The sequence below is a fragment of the Perca fluviatilis genome, chromosome 5 (assembly GCF_010015445.1).
Source record: "Perca fluviatilis chromosome 5, GENO_Pfluv_1.0, whole genome shotgun sequence".
Taxonomy (NCBI): Eukaryota; Metazoa; Chordata; class Actinopteri; order Perciformes; family Percidae; genus Perca; species Perca fluviatilis.
Genome location: NC_053116.1, coordinates 39,724,527 through 39,746,124, shown reverse-complemented (window position 1 = coordinate 39,746,124; position 21,598 = coordinate 39,724,527). Strand labels below are relative to the sequence as shown.

The 21,598-nt window shown below is 40.9% G+C and overlaps 1 protein-coding gene and 1 long non-coding RNA gene across 2 annotated transcripts in view; both read right to left on the bottom strand.

The window, feature by feature from the left end:
- kcnd1 (potassium voltage-gated channel, Shal-related subfamily, member 1) overlaps positions 1 to 21,598 on the bottom strand; it is a 1,001,373-nt gene that overhangs the window by 672,580 nt on the left and 307,195 nt on the right. The window lies entirely within an intron of this gene.
- The window catches only part of LOC120558745, an 87,505-nt gene continuing 67,861 nt past the window's right edge, over positions 1,955 to 21,598 (bottom strand). The window contains exons 2-3 of the long non-coding RNA XR_005639176.1: positions 16,628 to 16,731; positions 1,955 to 2,051 (exon numbers count right to left, since the gene is read on the bottom strand). This is a non-coding gene — a long non-coding RNA (uncharacterized LOC120558745). The remainder of the gene's footprint in view (positions 2,052 to 16,627; positions 16,732 to 21,598) is intronic.

Genomic DNA, 21,598 nt, shown 5'->3' with positions numbered 1-21,598 from the left:
TCTTTTTTTTACCCAAAACCCAAAATACGTAAATTTTCACCAGTTCCGCATGACCGCCAAATTTGGTGAGTTTTTGAATATATTAAGGTCCCCTTCAAAAGCCAATCTAATTTTGAAGGAATAATAGAAAGAAAGAAATTCCTTCGCTTCATATTAGGCCTTCGCCGTCGGTGCCTGCGGTCCTAAATTCTTTTAGCTAAGGTGTACTGTAAATGCAATAGGCGGTACAAATAGCATAATACACTGCAAACTAAAAATAGGTGCAAATAGCCTCACCCAATAAGTAATCGTACAGATTAAATAAAGAACACGTTATCAGGCTGTATTGCACTTAATGACATCTAAAGTGTTTTCCTTTGAATATTCTACAGCCAACTTTCATACCGGGGTCAGCTGCAATAGGCATGTAGCATGCGATTATATTGTAGCTAATCTGATCATGTTTGCTTGTTCACACACTGATAATACAACAGCTTACAGTAGATGTGCTATCCAATAACCGATACAGCAGCTATCCACTACTGCGATCTCCTTTCTGATTACTTCAAATCTACATTTTGTCAAATTCGTCAGCATTTCAGCACAAATCTCCTTTGGCTACAAAGCTTGATCAAGTCGTCCGTGTCCTTATGGTAGTGCCGAATCCCATCTGCACCATCACCTATTAATTATCCCAGGGCATTTTTCATTAAGTAGAGCGGGCTTGGTCAACCACTACCCTTTATTAATTCTTATAATATTCAGTCAATGAGCAACCCCAGCTGCCCAAACTGAGTTCTAGGGCTCATGTAGCTAGCTGCTTGGTAACCTGACTGGCTCTTCATTTCACCGTTAGCAGCAAATCGGACTAGTACCTAGCCGCCACTAGTACAAGAACAAGCTCTTGATTCATATCATAGACGCTGGTCACTCCTTAACCTAACTTAGCTTAATCGTCTCAACGCTTCCCCATTTGGCGTGTTTGGCTAAAAATAAAGAAAGGTCTAATCTGGCTGCCACTTTCTAGAGCTCTCCTTTAAATTGACGCCTTTCAGGTGCCGTTTTGCGCTTTCTACTCACCCGTTTAAAAGCTTCTTTGCCTCCGTGGCATCCCTCCAACAAGCACCAGTGACTTGGTGTAAGCAATGCTGCAGGTATTTTTTTTTAGCAAAAAAGGTGCCGCTGGAGGGACTCGAACATATATAGTCATCATTAACTGTAATAACCTGCGAGTGGGCTGTATGAATGAAGAGAACGTAGGCTGCAAGAAAAAATAAATACCGTAAATACAAAGTGGCCGGAGCGCAGCGCGCAGTATAGGGTCAGCAATCCATATTAAACCACTGATTTCAACCCAGTGCCATACCCTGAACACCGCCCCTCCTCGACTTGACTGCCCACCGGGAATTCTCCGGTGTTCCGATAGATTAGCCAATCCGGCCTGATGTCGTGCAGGTACTAGTATTGAACTAAAAGAAGCAAGACAGCTGCAGCTCCACCTTGAGTTAGAGGCTAGCGTGTAAAAGCTGGGACAGCTTAGGTCCTAGAGATGTGAAGTGACAAACAGCTGCGCAGAGAGGGGCCCAACTTAGATTTTCGTCGCGTGGCGTGTCAAAACTTCCTGGCGGCACCTTTGCATGTGGCCAACCTGATTCTTTATTAGTCAGCGTCACACACTTCTACACGGGTTGGAGCAGAAAAATGAGGAAAAGGACAGGATAGCGGTGTAATATTGCGGGAAGATTTGGGAAAAAGTGCCACTGGAAACACCATGATTCTTGGCATGACTACAGTGCTTTGACTCAAAAGTTCAGTGCAAATGCCTATGACTGTAAAATGTCCCTAAGGGCAAAGCTGTGGTGGATGGGTCAACAGGTGGTTGTATCGACACCCGCCGCTGGCTTTGACAACTGCAGGTATGACGCAGGATAAAACAACTAAAGATCTATGCCCCAGTGCATCTCTTAAGGTGCTGCCTGGACCCCATGTGTTCCTGGTGGTATCCGGCTGGGCAGATAACACCGAAGAGGAAAAGCAGACAGTGCAAAATATTCAAGACATCTTTGGCCAGGCTGCAGACAGATACAGCATGGTTCTCTTTACCATGGGACCAACTTAAAGACAACAACCATTGGAAGACTTCTTGAAGGGATCCTCAGAACTGCAAGAACTCCCGTGGCCGGATGTAATGGCCAGTACCATGTCTTCAATAATGAGCTGAATGATCACCTCAGCAGGTCACTGAGCTGCTCCAGAAGATCAGAAATTTAACCTTGGAGAACGGAGGAAGCCGCCACACACAACACAAGATGTTCCAAGAGGCCGAAAGAGGGAATCGAAGAAGAGAAACAACGCGATCCTGAACCGAGAGAACTTAAAAGAAAATACTCAAAGAACAACAGGAGTTGAGAGGAAAACTTCAGGAAAAAATATGAAAACAGATGAATAAAATGTATGAACAACTCTCAGGCTGAGAGAGAGAGGGAGATGAAGGAGAAAGAGGAGAGGGAGATGAAGAGGGAGAAGGAGGAGAGAGAAAGGGGTTGGTTGAAAGAGAAAGAGGAGAAAATGAAGAGGGAGAATGAGAGGAGAGAGAGGGGCAGATGAAAGAGAAAGAGGGAGAAAAACAAGAGGGAGAATGAGGAGACAGAGGCAGATGAAAGAGAAAGAGGAGGGAGATGAAGGAAGGAGAAGGAGGAGAGAGAGAGGCAGATTAAAGAGAAAGAGGAGGGAGATGAAGAGGGAGAATGAGGAGACAGAGAGACAGATGAAAGAGAAAGAGAGAGGAGATGAAGAGGGAGAAGGAGAGAGAGAGAGGCAGAGATGAAAGAGAAAGAGGAGGAGATGAAGAGGAAGAAGGAGGAGAGAGAAGGCAGATTAAAGAGAAAGAGGAGGAGATGAAGAGGGAGGATGGAGAAGAGAGAGAGGGAGATGAAAGAGAAAGAGGAGGAGATGAAGAGGGAGAAGGAGGAGAGAGAGAGCAGATGAAAGAGAGAGAGAGAGGAGCTGGGAAGAGGGAGAAGGAGGAGAGGGAGATGAAGAGAGAAAGAGGAGGAAAGATAAGGGAGAGAGAGAGAGGGGAGATGAAAGAGAGAAGAGGAGAAGATGAAGAGGGAGATGGAGGAGAGAGAGAGGGGAGATGAAAGAGAAAGAAGAGGAGATGAAGAGGGAGAAGGAGGAGAGAGAGAGAGAGAGATGAGAGAAGGAGGAGGAGATGAAGAGGGAGAAGGAGGAGATGAGGAGAAGGAGATGAAAGAGAAAAGAGGAGGAGATGAAGAGGGAGAACGAGGAAAGAGAGAGGAAGACTAAAGAGAAAGAGGAGGAGATGAAGAGGGAGAAGGAGGAGAGAGAGAGGAAGATGAAAGAGAAAAGAGGAGGAGATGAAGAGGAGAAGGAGGAGAGAGAGAGGAAAGATGAAAAAGGAGATAGGAGGAGGAGATAGAAGAGGGAGAAGGGAGAGAGAGAGAAGAAGAGAAAGAGGAGATGAAGAGGAGAAGGAGGAAAGAGAGAGGGAGATGAAAGAGAGAGAGGAGGAGAGAGGGCGGAAAGAGAAAGAGAGGAGGAGAGAATAAAGAGGGAGAAGGAGAGAGAATCAGAGAGAAAGAGAGAGAAAGAGAGGGAGAAAAGAAGGGAGAAGGCAAACCTGATGAATAAAATGGAGGGAACAGTATGACAAAAGAACTGAGAGAGGGAAAAAAAGAAGTGTTAAAGAACAGACATGAAAGTGAGGCCAGAGAGAAAGCTGAGGAGAAAAATATAGTGTGGCGGTGTGTTAGAAGCTGCTGGGCGGCACGATAGTTGGAGCAATTGGATTTGTGGGAAGAAACCAATTGGGGATGGTTCAAATAGTGAGTTGACAGAGGATCCCTTCTAGAAGCCCCTAGTCAAGAATATATGAAACAATTACATTCATCCACAGAACTAAAATCACAATTAACTTTGTTATTATGTGAGTGAATGATAATAAAGCTAATTATATTTGTTAAAGTGGAGCTATATACTGTAGTTAGGCCTGTTCACTCCATGGTCTACTCATCAAATCATACTCTCACACTGCCATCTAGTGTTGTTTTTGCATTATTTTGATAAAGCCAAGGAGATATTCCATAATGTAAGTTAACATTTTACTATACGAGTACATATAAACGATTTTCTTTTTTTTTTCTGTTTATCAGATTTGCGTCTATGAATATATTGTAGTAAATCATTACGTTATTTGATTTTGTCATAAAGGCTTTATTTCATGGGTTATGTTGATAATTGATGCCACTCAATAACAAGTTATCTATGTGCTGATGTGCTACACTGAACAAGAAATAAAGATGTGATATTATACTTTTATGTTCTCCAATGACATTCTCATTGGACCTCAAGCGCATTAATCAAGTAATTCTCTTTCTCTTTACACTCTGAATTACCTTTGTGTATAATATGTGCTATTCAAAATAAACTTGCTTTGCCATCTCTGGGCTTTGTTAATGCTTACTTTTACAAGTCATGAGCAAATTGATGACAAATCTAAAATGTCCTATATTAAATAAATAATTCAAATTAATATATTTATTGATTTACTATATGATAAATAGTAAAATATTAGTGAACCAATACATTGTGAAATACTTTTTAAAAGTTGTTAAATCATAACTAATGGTTTATAATTATAATTTGAGTTATTAGTCTTTTCTTTCATGTCACTTTCTACTTCTACTCCGCTACATTTCAGAGAGAAATATTTTACTTTTACTCCACACTACATTCATCTGTTCCAGCTTTAGTTACTAGTTACTTTAGTTACTCCACTACATTCATCTGTTCCAGCTTTAGTTACTAGTTACTTTAGTTACTCCACTACATTCATCTGTCTCTTTAGTTTGTACTGTTACTTTAGTTACCCCGCCTCATTCATCTGTTCCAGCTTTAGTTACTAGTTACTTTAGTTACTGCTACATTCATCTGTTACAGCTTTAGTTACTAGTTACTTTAGTTACTTCTACATTCATCTGTTACAGCTTTAGTTACTAGTTACTTTAGTTACTCTGCTACATTAATCTGTTCCAGCTTTAGTTACTAGTTACTTTAGTTACTCTGCTACATTCATCTGTTACAGCTTTAGTTACTAAGTTACTTTAGTTACTCTGCTACATTCATCTGTTACAGCTTTAGTTACTAGTTACTTTAGTTACTCCACTACATTCATCTGTTACAGCTTTAGTTACTAGTTACTTTAGTTACTCCTATCATTCATCTGTTACAGCTTTAGTTACTAGTTACTTTAGTTACTCCACTACATTCATCTGTTACAGCTTTAGTTACTAGTTACTTTAGTTACTTCGCCACATTCATCTGTTCCAGCTTTAGTTACTAGTTACTTTAGTTACTCCACTACATTCATCTGTTCCAGCTTTAGTTACTAGTTACTTTAGTTACTCCACTACATTCATCTGTTCCAGCCTTTAGTTACTAGTTACTTTAGTTACTCCACTACATTCATCTGTTACAGCTTTAGTTACTTAGTTACTTTAGTTACTCCGTACATTCATCTGTTACAGCTTTAGTTACTAGTTACTTTAGTTACTCCACTACATTCATCTGTTACAGCTTTATTACTAGTTACTTTAGTTACTCCACTACATTCACCTGTTACAGCCTTGGTACTAGTTACTTTAGTTACTCCTCTACATTCATCTGTTACAGCTTTAGTTACTAGTTACTTTAGTTACTCCACTACATTCATCTGTTACAGCTTTAGTTACTTGTTACTTTAGTTACTATTCTACATTCATCTGTTACAGCTTTAGTTACTAGTTACTTTAGTTACTCCACTACATTCACCTGTTACAGCTTTAGTTACTAGTTACTTTAGTTACCTCCTCTACATTCATCTGTTACAGCTTTAGTTACTAGTTACTTTAGTTACTCCACTACATTCATCTGTTCCAGCTTTAGTTACTAGTTACTTTAGTTACTCCACTACATTCATCTGTTCCAGCTTTAGTTACTAGTTACTTTAGTTACTCCACTACATTCATCTGTTACAGCTTTAGTTACTAGTTACTTTAGTTACTCCACTACGCATCCATCTGTTACAGCTTTAGTTACTAGTTACTTTAGTTACTCCGCTACATTCATCTGTTACAGCTTTAGTTACTAGTTACTTTGTTTAGCTACCTCCGCTACATTCATCTGTTACAGTTTTAGTTACTGTTACTTTAGTTACTAGTTACTTTAGTTACTCCTGCCACATTCATCTGTTACAGCTTTAGTTACTAGTTACTTTAGTTACTCCGCTACATTCATCTGTTACTTTACTATTCTAGTTACTTTAGTTATCTGCTACATTAATCTGTTCCAGCTTTAGTTACTAGTTACTTTAGTTACTCTGCTACATTCATCTGTTACAGCTTTAGTTACTAGTTACTTTAGTTACTCTGCTACATTCATCTGTTACGGCTTTAGTTACTTTAGTTACTTTGCTACACATTCATCTGTTACAGCTTTAGTTACTAGTTACTTTAGTTACTCCACTACATTCATCTGTTACAGCTTTAGTTACTAGTTACTTTAGTTACTATTCTACATTCATCTGTTACAGCTTTAGTTACTAGTTACTTTAGTTACTCCACTACATTCACCTGTTACAGCTTTTAGTTACTAGTTACTTTAGTTACTCCCTCTACATTCATCTGTTACAGCTTTAGTTACTAGTTACTTTAGGTTACTCCTCTACATTCATCTGTTACAGTTTTTACAGTTACTTTAGTTACTACCGCTACATTCATCTGTTCCAGCTTTAGTTACTAGTTACATTAGTTACTCCGCACATTCATCTGTTCCAGCTTTAGTTACTAGTTACTTTAGTTACTCCGCCACATTCATCTGTTGCGCTTTAGTTACTAGTTACTTTAGTTACTCCGCACATTCATCTGTTCCAGCTTTAGTTACTAGTTACTTTAGTTACTCCTCTACATTCATCTGTTACAGCTTTAGTTACTAGTTACTTTAGTTACTCCTCTACATTCATCTGTTACAGCTTTTACTACAGTTACTTTAGTTCGTCTACATTCATCTGTTACAGCTTTAGTTACTAGTTACTTTAGTTACCTCGCTACATTCATCTGTTACAGCTTTAGTTACTAGTTACTTTGGTTATTCCCGCTACATTCATCTGTTACAGCTTTAGTTACTAGTTACTTTAGTTACTTCGCTACATTCATCTGTTACAGCTTTAGTTACTAGTTACTTTAGTTACTCGCTACATTCATCTGTTACAGTTTTAGTTACTTATGTTACTTTAGTTACTAGTTACTTTAGTTTACTCCGCTACATTCATCTGTTACAGCTTTAGTTACTAGTTACTTTAGTTACTCCGCTACATTCATCTGTTACAGTTTTAGTTACTAGTTACTTTAGTTACTAGTTACTTTAGTTACTGCTACATTCATCTGTTACAGTTTTAGTTACCAGCGGGTGTATAGTCAGTGACCAGAAAGTAGAAATCCTGTCCAGCAGCTGTCCCAACCATCACTAAACCAGCTCCTCTACCAGGTAGATGAGCTCGTTAGTGGAAACACCTGTTCTAGATGTAGAGACAGATCCAAAAACATGGCAGGATTTTTACTTTCTGGCACCTGGACTATACACCTCTGGTTACTAGTTACTTTAGTTACTCCACTACATTCATCTGTTCCAGCTTTAGTTACTAGTTACTTCCCTAGCCTGGATGTGAGGCTCCTAAAACAACCATATAAAGCTTTAGTTTAACTTTCCTTGTGTGCAGCTATTTTACGGCAAGGCAATTTTATTTATATAGCACATTTCAGCACAAGGCAACTCAAAGTGCTTTACACAAAACATTAAATATTGAAAAGCAAAAGCAAAAATAGGAATCCAAGATAAAAAAATAAAAAAATGTAAACGAATACAAATTTAATACCATATAAGATTAAAAAAAACAACAACAATAACATCATGGTTCACTATAAAAATTAATACAAGAATAAAAATCCAAGAATAAAATTCACTGTTCAGTATAAAAGAAAAAAATAAGGAATAGCAACATCGAAAAGAAAGGGTGTGGTGTGGCTCATATTTCCAAAGGAGCTGCAGGAGATACACTCTGAACTCTGATATTTGATAATTTGACAGAACAACAGATGTTCCAGAACTTTACAACATTACATTCACAATTATGTTCTTTGTCCCCAATTGTCTTATAATACAACACAAAACCGAGGCATCTCTTAGACCAGGGGTCTTCAAAGTTTTAGGCCAAGGACCCCTTAGCTGAAAGATAGACAGAGTAGGGACCCCTACTACTGTACATATATTGTATAAAATTGAGTTGCATGTTAAACTGGGCCGGATGGATGAAAATGAATAGATATATATTATTTATACATCATGTTTTAATGTTACACATATATGTGGAAGGCACAATGAATTATTAAGCGCCTAACTGTATGGCTACCTATATTAAGTTTATCTTCAATGTGTAAATTAAATGGGTTTTTCTCCACTAATTTGAACGCGAAGGCCAAATTATCTTTCCTAATAATAGGTTGGATTCATATTATTGTATATTTTCAGACATACAGTATTTGAATGTTTGAAAAAGAAACTCTGAGGACCCCCTAGGGGTCACAGACCCCTGTTGAATATCTCTGTCTTAGACTACAACAGAGGGATCAATAATAGAAATTAGAATACTACCCAAATACTTCCCCTTCTTCGAATGTAACTCAGGCTGCACCTGTCAGCCATTGAATACAATTTACAAAATAAGACACAGCTGTAGACAACACAAAACAAACCTAACAATACGAGGAATACAAACCAATAAAAATAAAATAAACAAAAAACAACAAAATATGTACTCAAAATTAAACAATAAACCGGTTACCAAGCCTACCAATCCATTTTACCAGTTGCCAGTAATAAAAATCAGACATATCTTCTATTACATCCAAAAAGGAGCCCCACACTCTTCTGAAAATATCTTCCCTCTCCCTGACTCTATAAGTAACCTGTTCAAAAGTAGCCATTTTTGTCATCAACTCAATCCCATCCTTAAAGTTCCCATATTATGCTAATTTTCAGGTTCATAATTGTATTTTGAGGTTGTATCAGAATAGGTTTACATGGTTTAATTTAAAAAAAAAAAAACACTATATTTTTGTCAAACGGCACTTTGCGCAGCAGTAATTATATTATTTATTTATTAATATATATTATTTTGCGTGCAAAGGTGGGGTGCATATACATTTTTGTTACTTTTATTATTCGTTGCTTCGCTAAAGGCGTGGCAGATTTGGCAAGTGATCGAAGCTGGCCTATATATACGGCCACAAAGTTTGGACACACCTTCACATTCAAATTTTTTTTTTTATTTTACGACTATCTTACATTTAGATTCTCCTGAGGGGCATCAAAACTATGAATGAAACATATGCAATTATGTACTTAACAAAATGTGTGAAATAACTGAAAACGTCTTATATTTTAGATTCTTCAAAGTAGCCACCCTTTGCTTTTTTTATTAATAAGGGAGAAATCCTTAATTCTCTAACTTAACCCTACAAAGCACACCTGTGAAGGTAAAACCATTTCAGGTGACTACCTCATGAAGCTCATTGAGAGAACACCAAGGGTTTTGCAGAGTTATTAAAAAAAAAGGGTGGCTACTTTGAGGGAATATAAAATATAAGACATGTTTTCAGATATTTCACACTTTTTGTTAAGTACATAATTCCATATGTTTTCATTCATAGTTTTGATGCCTTCAGTGAGAATCTACAATGTAAATAGTCATGAAAATAAAGAAACACATTGAATGAGAAGGTGTGTCCAAACTTTTGGCCTGTACGGTATATACTAATATATGGCCTATTATACCGAACTCAGCCGGTTGGGGAGTTACCGGGTTTCCATAGGATCCGGTACAAAATATGGACACGGATTAGGGGAATATTCAGAAATGTATTCCGAATGGCTGTCCCACTTCTAAAAAAGTCTAATCTAGCCAAAACCTCATCTGTAAACAGCTGCCAGGTGACATTATTGGTAACATTGTGTCTAATGTTAGGAATGCCGTAGCAGCCAGACAACAGGGAAACTGTCTCATGGTGTACAGATGCAAAGCATTAAAATACCCCCAGGATGTGGGGCAACCAGGCTGTGAACCAAAAGCATAAAAAACACAACCAAAAACGGCAAGGGTGGTAAAACAAGACATCGACCAGAAGTCGCAGAACTCCGCGACGCTCCCTGATCTTGACAAAGACAAAAACCTTGATTATGCGCCGCGTTTTTTTTAAAATCGCGATGGAATATGGGCGGCGGATATTTATGCAATTTTAGATTAATCATGGCCTTCATTCATAATCAGCCGGAAGACATCTATCGAAAAATCATCACTTGTAGAAATTCCACCAATGTCCGCTCTAACAGACACTACTACACCTAATGAGTTTTTCACCGCTGCTAGTGGAGAAGAATATCTCAACCTTAACGACTCATATCTGTACATATCATATCATGTGTAAGGATTACAAATCCTGATGCTGACTAAAAGCTGTTATATACTAGACGCGCCCCAAGGTGGCGCGACACGCGGATCGCCAAAATGAAGTGGAGGATGATGGCGCTGGTAGTGGCAACACGCATGGCGACACACGCAGCAGCAGTGTTTGAAAGTAGTTGTATTGAAAACTGTGTTTTAATCTTGTTTTTAAACTACGTGTTTATTTTGCCAGCTTTTAACCGCGGTTCTTAACCTGTCCTGTCTGTCTTTTGTTATTGTTTTACTAACCATTACTGGACTGATCTACAACGAACGGAGGCAACGTGATGACTCACCTGAATTTGACAGGCCTCTTTTTCTTTTTTGACACTGTCATGTCACTTTTTATGCGGACTTTTGGTAAGAGAACCCTCTTCTCCACATTGAACAACCTCATCAAACCTCGGACCAACAGCCTCCTTACCTCTACTCTGGATCTCTGCAACTCATTCCTCCACTTTTTCACTGACAAAATCAATCTCATTTACAAATCTCTATCCCCTGTATCTGACCTCCCAGGATCTACTCCAGCACCTACCTTGGACCCTCCTCTCCCCATCCCTCCAGACCTCCCGACCCCTCCTCCACACTTCCTCCTCTCCCAGTTTGACCCAGTCACTCCTCCTGAAATCTCTAAACTCATCAGCTCTTCCAAACCCACTACCTGCTCCCTTGACCCCCCCCTACTCCACTTCTGAAGTCCTGCCTCCCGGTCCTATGCCCTACCTCACTAACCTCTTCAACTCCTCTCTGTCCCTTGGAACTATCCCTCTGCTTTCAAAACTGCCGCTGTCACCCCAATCCTTTAAAAACCTGGCCTGGATCCCTCCTCTCTCAACAACTACCGCAAATCCAACCTCCCTTTCTGTCTAAAACCCTGGAACGCATAGCGTCCTCACAACTACAAACCCATCTTCATGCCAATAACCTATTCGAACCTCTCCAATCTGGTTTTCGCCCCCTACACAGCACAGAAACCGCTCTCCTCAAAGTCCTCAACCGACCTCCTCACCTTTGCTGACACCGGTTCCCTCAACATCCTCATCCTCCTCGACCTGAGTGCCGCCTTCGATACTGTGAGCCATAACATCCTGCTCACCAGACTCAAAGACCTCGGTATCGAGGTACTGCACTCAGCTGGCTCCAGTCCTACCTATTCAACAAGATCCCATTTCATCTCTCTTCCACAACCACACCTCTGCCACAGCCACAGTCACTCAAGGTGTTCCCTAAGGCTCTGTACTTGGCCCCCTCCTCTTCATCATCTACATCCTCCCTCTTGGTCAGATACTCCGCCACTTCAACCTGGACTTCCACTGCTATGCTGGACGACACCCAGATCTACCTCAGCACCAAATCCCCCCACAATCCTCCCTCTCCCACATCAACTCCTGTCTGTCAGCTATTAAAAACCTGGATGCAACACAACTTCCTCAAACTCAACAGCGACAAAACAGAATTCCTTCTGATCGGCTCCAAATCCACACTCAGCAAAACCAATAACCCCACTCTCACCATCGACGGCACCATTGTCTCCCCATCTCCCCAGGCCCCGCAACCTTGGCGTGATCTTTGATTCCACCCTCTCCCTTCAGCCTCACATCCGTCAAGTCATTAAAACCTCCTTCTTTCACCTCCGCAACATCGCCAAAATCAGACCCTCTCTCACACCCCCGCCGCTGAAAGACTCATTCACGCCTTCATCTCCCCCCCGACTGGACTACTGCAACTCACTTCTCCTCGGCATCAGCTCTACCAACATCAACCGACTCCAACTGGTCCAGAACTCAGCTCACCCGCCTCATTACCTGCTCCAAATCCTGGCACCACATCACTCCAGTCCTAAAACAACTCCACTGGCTTCTTATTTCCCACCGGATCACCTACAAAATCCTGGTCCTCACCTACAAAGCCCTCCACCATCTGGCCCCCTCATACCTCACTGACCTCCTCTCCCCTACCAACCCTCACGGTCCCTCAGATCCACCTCAGCCGGTCTCCTCTCCTTCCAAAAGTCCAACCCTGCGCTGTTTTGGGGACAGAGCCTTCTCCAGAGCAGCTCCCAGGCTCTGGAACTCCCTCCCCCAAGAGATCCGCACCTCTGAGTCCCTCACCATCTTCCAGTCCCGCCTCAAGACCCATCTCTTCACCTCAGCCTACCCATAGTCCACCTGCCCCCTCCCTTTTTCATCTGTATCTTGTTTTGTTCTACTTCTTTTGTTTGCTTGTTTTGTTTTGTTATGTTTTTATAATCTACCCTGCCCTGTAAAAGCGACTTTGAGTCCATGAAAAGCGCTATATAAATTCAATTTATTATTATTATTATTATTATTGGAGATCCTCTCCAGTATAGTCGGGAGTTCCTGCTGCTTTTGCACAGCACCGGTGTAGGCTGCGTGGACTATTCCGCAGTTATCCCCCAGAGATCCTCCGGCTACCGGACCGCTATGCAGTCAACAGGAACAGGGCGCCGGACGGAAGCCGACATCGAGGAAAAGAGGGAGACGGGGCGTGTGCGCCAGAGGCTCAAGAGACAGGGACACAAGCGGATCCCCCTTCCCACAGTCATCCTCGCTAATGTCCAGTCACTCCGGAATAAAGTGGACGAGCTTCAGGCAAACGTCAAGTTCCTGGCGGAGTATAGAAGTGCCTGTCTTCGCGCCTTCACAGAAACATGGCTTAAGGAACACGACATACAGTCTGATCTGAAGATCGATGGCTTCGGAGTTCCCCTACCGTTTGGACACTTGGCGGGGTCTCGTGTCTGTATGTCAACAATAGCTGGTGCAACACAGTGGTTGTCAGAGAGTCACTGTGTACATCGGACATTGAACTCCTCTCTGTATCCCTACGTCCTTTTTATCTTCCGAGGGAATTCCCCCATTATTTGTGACTCTTGTTTATATTCACCCGAGCTAACGTTGATATGGCTACTCAAGCCATGACCAGATGTGTAGCGGCTTCAGAGGATTACGCCGGACGCGATCCTAATAATGGGTGATTTTAATCATTGTAAACCGGGGAAGTCTCTCTGTAACTTTTACCAGTATGTCACTTGTCCGACTCGTCACTTCGGAATGTGCCAGACCTTTGTTATGGGACGGTTAAGGGGGCTTACAAATCCCTTCGTAGAGCCCCTCTTGGAACGTCAGACCATAATGTTGTTTATTTGGTTCCGACATACCACCGGTCCTGAAGAGGCACAGGCGGAACAAAGATTTGTTCCGGTATGGACGGAAGATTCCGTTCTGTGTCTCCAGGACTGTTTTACTGGCACTGATTGGGATGTCTTCAAAAATGCCTGTCTGGATTTAAATGAACTGACAGAAACTGTGTCTGCCTATATATCTTTCTGTGAGGACATGATCATCCCCCGTAAACCCATCTCCATTTATCCAAATAATAAACCTTGGGTCTCCAAATCAGTCAAAAGCATAATCAACCAGAGGAACATTTGCTTCAATCAGGGCGACATGATACAGCACATGGCATTATCAAAACAAGTGAAGAAGGAACTTAAGCTTGCCAAGTGCGTATATAAAGACAAAGTGGAAAAATTGTTGCGCACTGGAAATTCACGCCCTGCATGGGACGGCGTGAAAACCATGATGGGTTTGCAGTCCAAAAGTGTACTATTTCTCACAATGGGAAAACCGACCTGGACTTTTCTAATGAACTGAATGTTTTTATAATCGGTTTAATGTTCAAGATTTTAGTGAGGAGATGTCCGTTTTAAAAAATGTAGACTGTAATCCTGTAAATAATATTGGGCCCATTGATAAATTCATGGTCTCGAAACTCCCTACGGGTGTCAAAGAAAGGAAAGTCCAGGTCCCGATGGGATCGGGGTCGGGTTCTGAAGAACTGTGCTGTCCAGCTGGCAGACATCTTCTGCTTCATTTTTCAATTGTCCTTACAGCTGCATAAGGTCCCTTGTCTTTGGAAGGACTCAATAATTGTTCCTGTGCCTAAGATTCAAACTCCTAAGACCCTCAATGACTTCAGACCAGTGGCACTTACATCTCTTGTCATGAAAATTTTTGAAAGGCTAGTGAAGGATGCCCTTTTGGACACTGTGCGGGATAAGTTAGACCCTCTCCAGTTCGCCTATAGGCCGGGCAGAGGTGTGGACGATGCAACAGGGACACTTTTAAACATGGTTTTTAAACATCTTGAGGGGGCCAAGTCCCTTGTTCGTCTACTATTTATTGACTTCTCCTCCGCTTTTAACTGTATTCAGCCCCATGTCTTAGCAGACAGACTGAAGAACGCTCATAACATTGATAATGGACTGATCTGCTGGCTGATGGATTTTTTAACAGTGAGGTCACAACGGGTTAGAAGACAATGTTTTATTAGATGCCCGTCATCAGAATGTGCACATCATTAAATTTGCGGATGATTCTGTCATTGTGTCTCTCCTCAGCAGTGATGACTCTGAACATGGTCCGGTAGTCAATGATTTTATTGATTGGTGTAAATCCTCCTTTTTAAACATTAATGTGGCAAAAACGAAAGAGATGTGCATTGACTTCAGAAGAAATCCCGCTGTCATTTCCCCGGTTGTAATGGACAATCAACCAGTTGAACTAGTGCAGCAGTACAAATATCTTGGGACTGTGATCGACAGTAAACTGTGCTTTGAGTCCCATGTTGATGCTGTGTGTAAAAAAGCACATCAGCGCATGTATTTTCTTCGTAAGCTTCGCAGAAGTCCAATGTCAACACTGTTTTTATGAAAATGTTTTACTCTTGTTTTATTGAATCAGTTCTTACTTTTACTTTTATTTGCTGGCACGGGTCACTTTCTATTAAAGAGAAAAATAGAATGCAAGGTATCATGAAGGTGTGCAGCAAAATTGCAGGCACACCGTTAGATGGCCTTCATGACCTACATAAGGCCAGATCTTTGAAAAGGCGAGAGCCATCCTGGCTGATTCGAGTCATCCCTTGTGGGGTGAATTTATGTTGCTACCCCGGCGGTATATATAGTCTGCCGCGATGCAGGACGAAGAGATTTAAAAGATCATTCATCCCTGCTGTTATCCCCATTGTTAATAGTATCCTGTGAATCCAAATTTTAATTATGTTATACTGTTGTTGTGTTTCTTTGTTGCTGTTTGGTATATGTTATTTGTTACTGCTGGCTGTAATGCAAATTGCCCCTCGGGGATAATAAAGTGACCTTTTAACCTTTAACCTTTAAATGATGTAATATTCGCCGGGCGCCCGATTTATGGCGCGGCGTGAGCGCAAGGTCGCGCACGGCTTTTTTTCAGCGGCGGCCGACAAAGCCGGAACTAGATGGCCTGAACGACTTCGCCGGAGAACCCGATGTCAGGACTCTCTGGTAAACTTACCGGTTAAGATGAGTTCTTTTATGGTGAATGAAAGGCTGGATCCGACGGGTAGGTCACTAAATCAAATCGAAGCATTGACGGCAATGCTGCTGCCAGTTCTGTCATTTAGCTTTTTCTTCTTTTCTAGTCCGTAGAAAGAGCAACTTCGGTAGCCTTTGCTTATTAGCGCCACCTCTGTTCAGGAGAAAACTTTAGCTAGTGTCGTGACCACCAGCGCAGGTATAAATAGTCACGCCGATTTCATGACGTCACATATGAAAGGCCAGCTCAGCTGTGGTTACTGTAAAACACTTAATGCCGCTGATGTGGGCTTTATAAACTACCCCGGGTGCAGCCTTTTTCCCAAGTAGACATAATGTTGGGCAATAGATTGATCACACAGTTCTTCAAATACGCCACTGCGACAGAGGAATTATTGAATGTTTGCTAAACTACGGAAAATAAACACTAGATACACAGTTCAGCACTGGACTATTACTATACGCAGGCGATAATTTGGGGTTAGAGCAATGGGGTGCATACACTGGTGAAAGTCGTATTGTGGAATTAATATCACCAGTATATATATGTGTATAAGGTATGTGTATAAGCACCTGTCTCTTTGACAGACAGTATTTTTTTGCAACATTAAAGTATGTAAACTAGTAGATCCCCAAAAATGAAAGTATGAACCCGAACATGACCATAACATGTACCCTTTAACAACATGAGTAATAGTATCATGACTTACCATGGTAGTATTTGCTGGCTATTTTTGGTGCAGGTGCTGTGACAGTCTTTCTGCTGCTTTCTGCTGACAGTCTTTGTCAGATGGCTTCTTGCAGCAAACCACACCTACAAGCAGTTACATAGTGGACATTATAATGAAACTGAAACTTCAGTTAAAGCAGAGTTTTTACAGTCCAAACGGGAATATACCTCTAAGAAATAAATCCGTAAACTAATAGAAAAGTTCTGGTAGCTCATTACCTGGACTTTGTCCCGTAATGAATAAACGGTTTCAGTTAAATAACCATGGTATAAAAACAGAATATTTTCTGGCTTTTTTCAACGGTGTTACCTACAGTAAAAAACAGAATATTTTCTGACATTAAATGGTGAACCTATAATTGTAAGAAAAGTCAGTAAAAATACTTGGCTAATATACTGTGTTCATATGAAGGGGTTTTCTGAAATGATTTTCACGTATTTTGATTTGCGCAATGCATCATGGGAACAAGACTCATCGCAAAGCTGTTCAAAGTTAACAATTTCACTGGCATTTTGGAGCAACCCTTCTTACACCTCTGTGGTAAAAATTCAGAAATATATCGTTTATGATATAGGGACTATATATATATTAATGCCTAACATTAGCCATTTTAGCCGGGTTGGCCCGCTTTATAACGTTAAAGTTAGCTGGGTACAAATGGCAACTACTACTATCACGGTTGGACTGACTTAACCAGCTAACGTTATCATGAGCTAAAATGGGGCCGGTCGGGCGGCCGAGTTAACGTTGACTGTAATGTCAACGTTCACAGATACTCATTTTGGCAGGTCAACAGGCTAATGACAAGTTATTATAGCCGGTTCGTCCGCTTTATACCTAGCTAACATTACAGGCCTGTTGGTGGTAGTTGGCTAGCTAACATTGATGATAACGTTGAATGATAATGTTAGACCTCTGTGCCCGTCTCCACGGTTCGGCCGACTATTAGCTAACCAGATATCGCAAGCTAAAACGGGGCAGGTTGGGCCGGCTAACGTTAGTTAATCGGCTTTTATGATTAACGTTACTTTAAAGTATTCACACGCTAAAATGTTCATTTTGTGAAGCTTTGTTTGCGCCTCAGTAGCTAAGTTAAGCCTTGCAAGCTAAAGGTGGGACTGGAGAGGAGACTCAAACCATGCTAACGTATTAACAGTTCAGTTTTCGTATCTTTTCTTTGAACAATCTGAATTTGCTTGGTGGAGGGAGGATTAACATTAGATTACCATAATGTTGGCTTTTAGTGTTTGTGACTTTTAATGTGTCTCACTGACTGAATAGCTAAAGCACTGCAAATCACATAAACATGTCCACAAAGTATTGTTTTTATGTGGCCAAAACAATTGTGGAAGAAGGTTTTCCTCATTCAACTGCTTTGCTGTTCATATGTTACCGAACACACCTGGATCTGCAGACCAGACAAACTTGGAACCGGTGTGTCTGTACAGTTGAAGTGTTCATTGAACTTTTTCAGCAGAGAATATTCAGATGTTAAAGGGTTCATGTCTCACTTAAGTGGACATATACAAGAGGGTCTAACTGTAAGTTGTCCCTTTGATGGATGTAATAAGAATTTCAATGTAAAGACACCCTTTTCATCTCATATTTCCAGGAATCACAGAGGGTGGGGTGTCACCCAGATAGCACCTGTTCATCCGAGCAAATGTTCAGATTTTTGAGGGAACACCTCACCTGATGTAATGGATGTGAGTGATGCAGACCAAAGTAAAGATGTTGATAATGATAAAGCTAATAAATTAATTGTATGGGTTGTCTGACCGACCTTAAAGCCCTTTATATCAGGGTCCCTTCTGATTGCCTCCCGCAAAAGCCTCAGTGGGTAAGACAAACAGACTTGGGAATAGCGGACATACCTGTCTACTGGATCTATTTAGGGAAAATGGTGATGAGATCTGCCCATTAGTAGTAATCCTTGCTTTGGGTTTATGATATAAGGTTCTCACCCAATTAATAAATACCTTAACCAAATTTAGTTAATACCTTAAAGTGATGGTTCGGAGTAGTTTCACCCTAGGGTCCTTTGCACAATGACCTCGGGCCAAACACCCCCAGAAGCTTTTTCACCTGGGTCTAACATTGGGAGAGTTAAGCTAGAGTAGCGTTAGCCGCTGAATAGCTTAGCACAAAGGCTAATGGATCCGAAGTGTCTCTTAACATTACCCCACTAATAATGCCGAAATGATACCAAAAAGGTCTACACTAGTATATATAGGTTATGCACTCATAAAACGATGGATTGGAAAGTTTGTAAGTACACCAGAGGTTTATGTAAATAACACTTGCCTGCTGGCTTCTGCTCTCTGCGGTTGTTGTTTAAATACTTTAAATAAATAGGGACTTTGAATGGCATTGATACTCCTAGTGCTTTCCTCTGCCTTCAGTTGCCAGGACAAGATTTGATGTGCTTTCTCTCCCAATTCATAATACCTCTGTTTAGTTCTTAAAATAGTTATTTCAATTTTGTAGGCATTTAATGTATTAAATGTAATATATTAAATATGTAAATGTATTTAATGTGTTGTCTGAGGAACCATTTCTTTGATAATCTTTTTCCAAGAGCAAAATCTCTTTTCCAACTTATCAATATCCTCTGTGTATTATCTGTCCCCTCAGATAGGCCTTTAACGTATCCCATGAAATAAAATTATTGGGAGAGGTAGAGGAGGCACAGTTTGTTTCACAAAACAACTTAATTTGATCCGAATGTGCGGAAATCAGCTCTCTGGAGGAGAGTGGGATTAAGGCGCCACCTATAGGTTGTTTTGGGCTTGTCGGGGGAACAAAATGGACAAGGTCCAGGGTGAGTGATCAGATAACGTTCTAGATGAATATTCAGCATCTAAAGCTCTATGAAATAGCTGGGAGGACAATAAGAACAAATCAATTATAGTGTGGGATTTATAAAGGCATGAGTAAAGGAGTAATCTCGAGTCTGAGGGTGCCTCTGCCTCCAAATGTTTATTAAATTGAGATCTTTCATATACTGTATGTTGCAAGTGTTCTTGGCTGCTTCTGACCTGGAGATGGTCTTAGTCGTTTGTCCAGAGTAGGATCTAAACAGAAATTGAAATCACCTCCTATAAGTATGTTTTGCCGCCCCCTGCAACTTTTAGAAATATTTCTTGCACAAACAACTCATCATCATAATTAGGTGCATATAAATTTAGGAGTGACCATTATTATTATTATTTTCTGAGAATATTCTACAATTAATAAAGACATAACATCCTGAGGGATCAATGACAGTATCAAGTATTTCCAGAGGTGTATTTTTATTTATCAAAATGGCCACTACTCTGGCTTTTGAATTGAATGATGACGATGCTACCTGCTCTACCCATGAGGTGAGTTTCTTGTAGGAAAGTGATATCTACTTGTAGCTTTTTAAGATATGTCAAGACCCTTTTCCTTTTAATCGGCTCATTTAATCCATTAACATTAAAACTGGCACATTTCAATACGCTGTCCATAAAGATTCTGTTTTGTTCAAACTTCCCCTGACCTCTCATAATATTACAGTAAACAAAGTACTTGAAACGTAGTGTGTAACATGTAAGTGGGTACCCAAACAAAAGGAAAGCAAAAAGAAAAATACCCCCAAAACAGCGTATAAAACCCCACAGTGCCAACCCCAAAACATGTGGCGCACACCTCCCTTCATCTAGAACAGAGGTGTCAAACTCATTTTCCCAAGAGGGCCACACTGGAAAAAGATAATAGGCTCGTTCGAGATGAAGTGCGCCTCGCCTGTAAAGTAGACGAGAGCAGGCGGCAGCAGCGGGGGCGGGGACAAAAGTCCGCTCTCAAGTCGGACAGTTTTCCAGCTGATTCCAGCAGCCTTCAGGCTGAACAGGAAGTGACAGAAACACTGTGGTCCGTTCGGAGTCCGATTCCGATTTAATAAAATGTTATCAGGCCCATATATCAGCTCCTACACAGTCTCCAGTTGGTTTTATTATGACAGAGTAGCTGTCAGAATTCTCTACATGTGATCTGTTGCTGATTTTAATTACCAACAGACTGTAGATGATCTGTAATCTAAACAGATTTAGTCTCTCTGACTTCTAAACATCACTATCAGCCTCACAACAGGTGTTCTGTACAGAATAAGCCTTTAAATCAGACAAATAGCAGTTAAAAATCCTTCCGATTCAAAATCAATAAAAGTTTACATAAAAACGTCATCATGTTGAGTCGATTCTGAACCAATCAGCTGTTTGATCGCTGAGGCCGGCGTTTCCCAGCATGCACTGGGTCGCCTGCGTCGCCTGGCTCTTGCAGTTGGTGAAAAGCAACTTCGCTCCCTGCGGTCTAAGAACTGCGGCCGCCTTGGTCTCGTGAGATTATCGTTGCTACACGTGTGCATGACGTCAGAGCAAGTCGGGATCAAGTCGGGACACTAAAATCTACCCAGCATGCATTGAGCGCCGATCGCCGGTGATCGATTCTGCGCCAGATCTGGCTCATCTCGAACGAGCCTAATCACTTCAAAGGGCCAGACATGAAGAGTTTATTGACTTTCTTTTGTTTCATTGAAAATGTCAAATATCTTTGACTGTATTACTGCACGTCGCTTATGGTTTTTCCCCCGACATCTTTATGGCTTTCTCAGGCGTTTTTGTCACCTTTTTATTTAAATTTTTGCCGTTTCTGACATTTTTTTTATCCTTTTTGTTGCATTTTTGTCGACATGAAGCCCTACATAAGTCAGCAGAAATGTTCCTTAGCCATCATAGAATTTAGTAAATCAAGCAAAAACCTTTATTTTATTTTTTTTCAGAGTCTCAAATCTGCCAAATTCTGCTTTGAGTGTCCGCGTAACTGCAGTTTAAAAAACCATATTCTCTTGTTTGGGTTTTGGCACAACTAGGTGGGCCAAAATGTATTGTGAACCTAAATTGATATGCGGGCCGGATCATAATCTGCAAG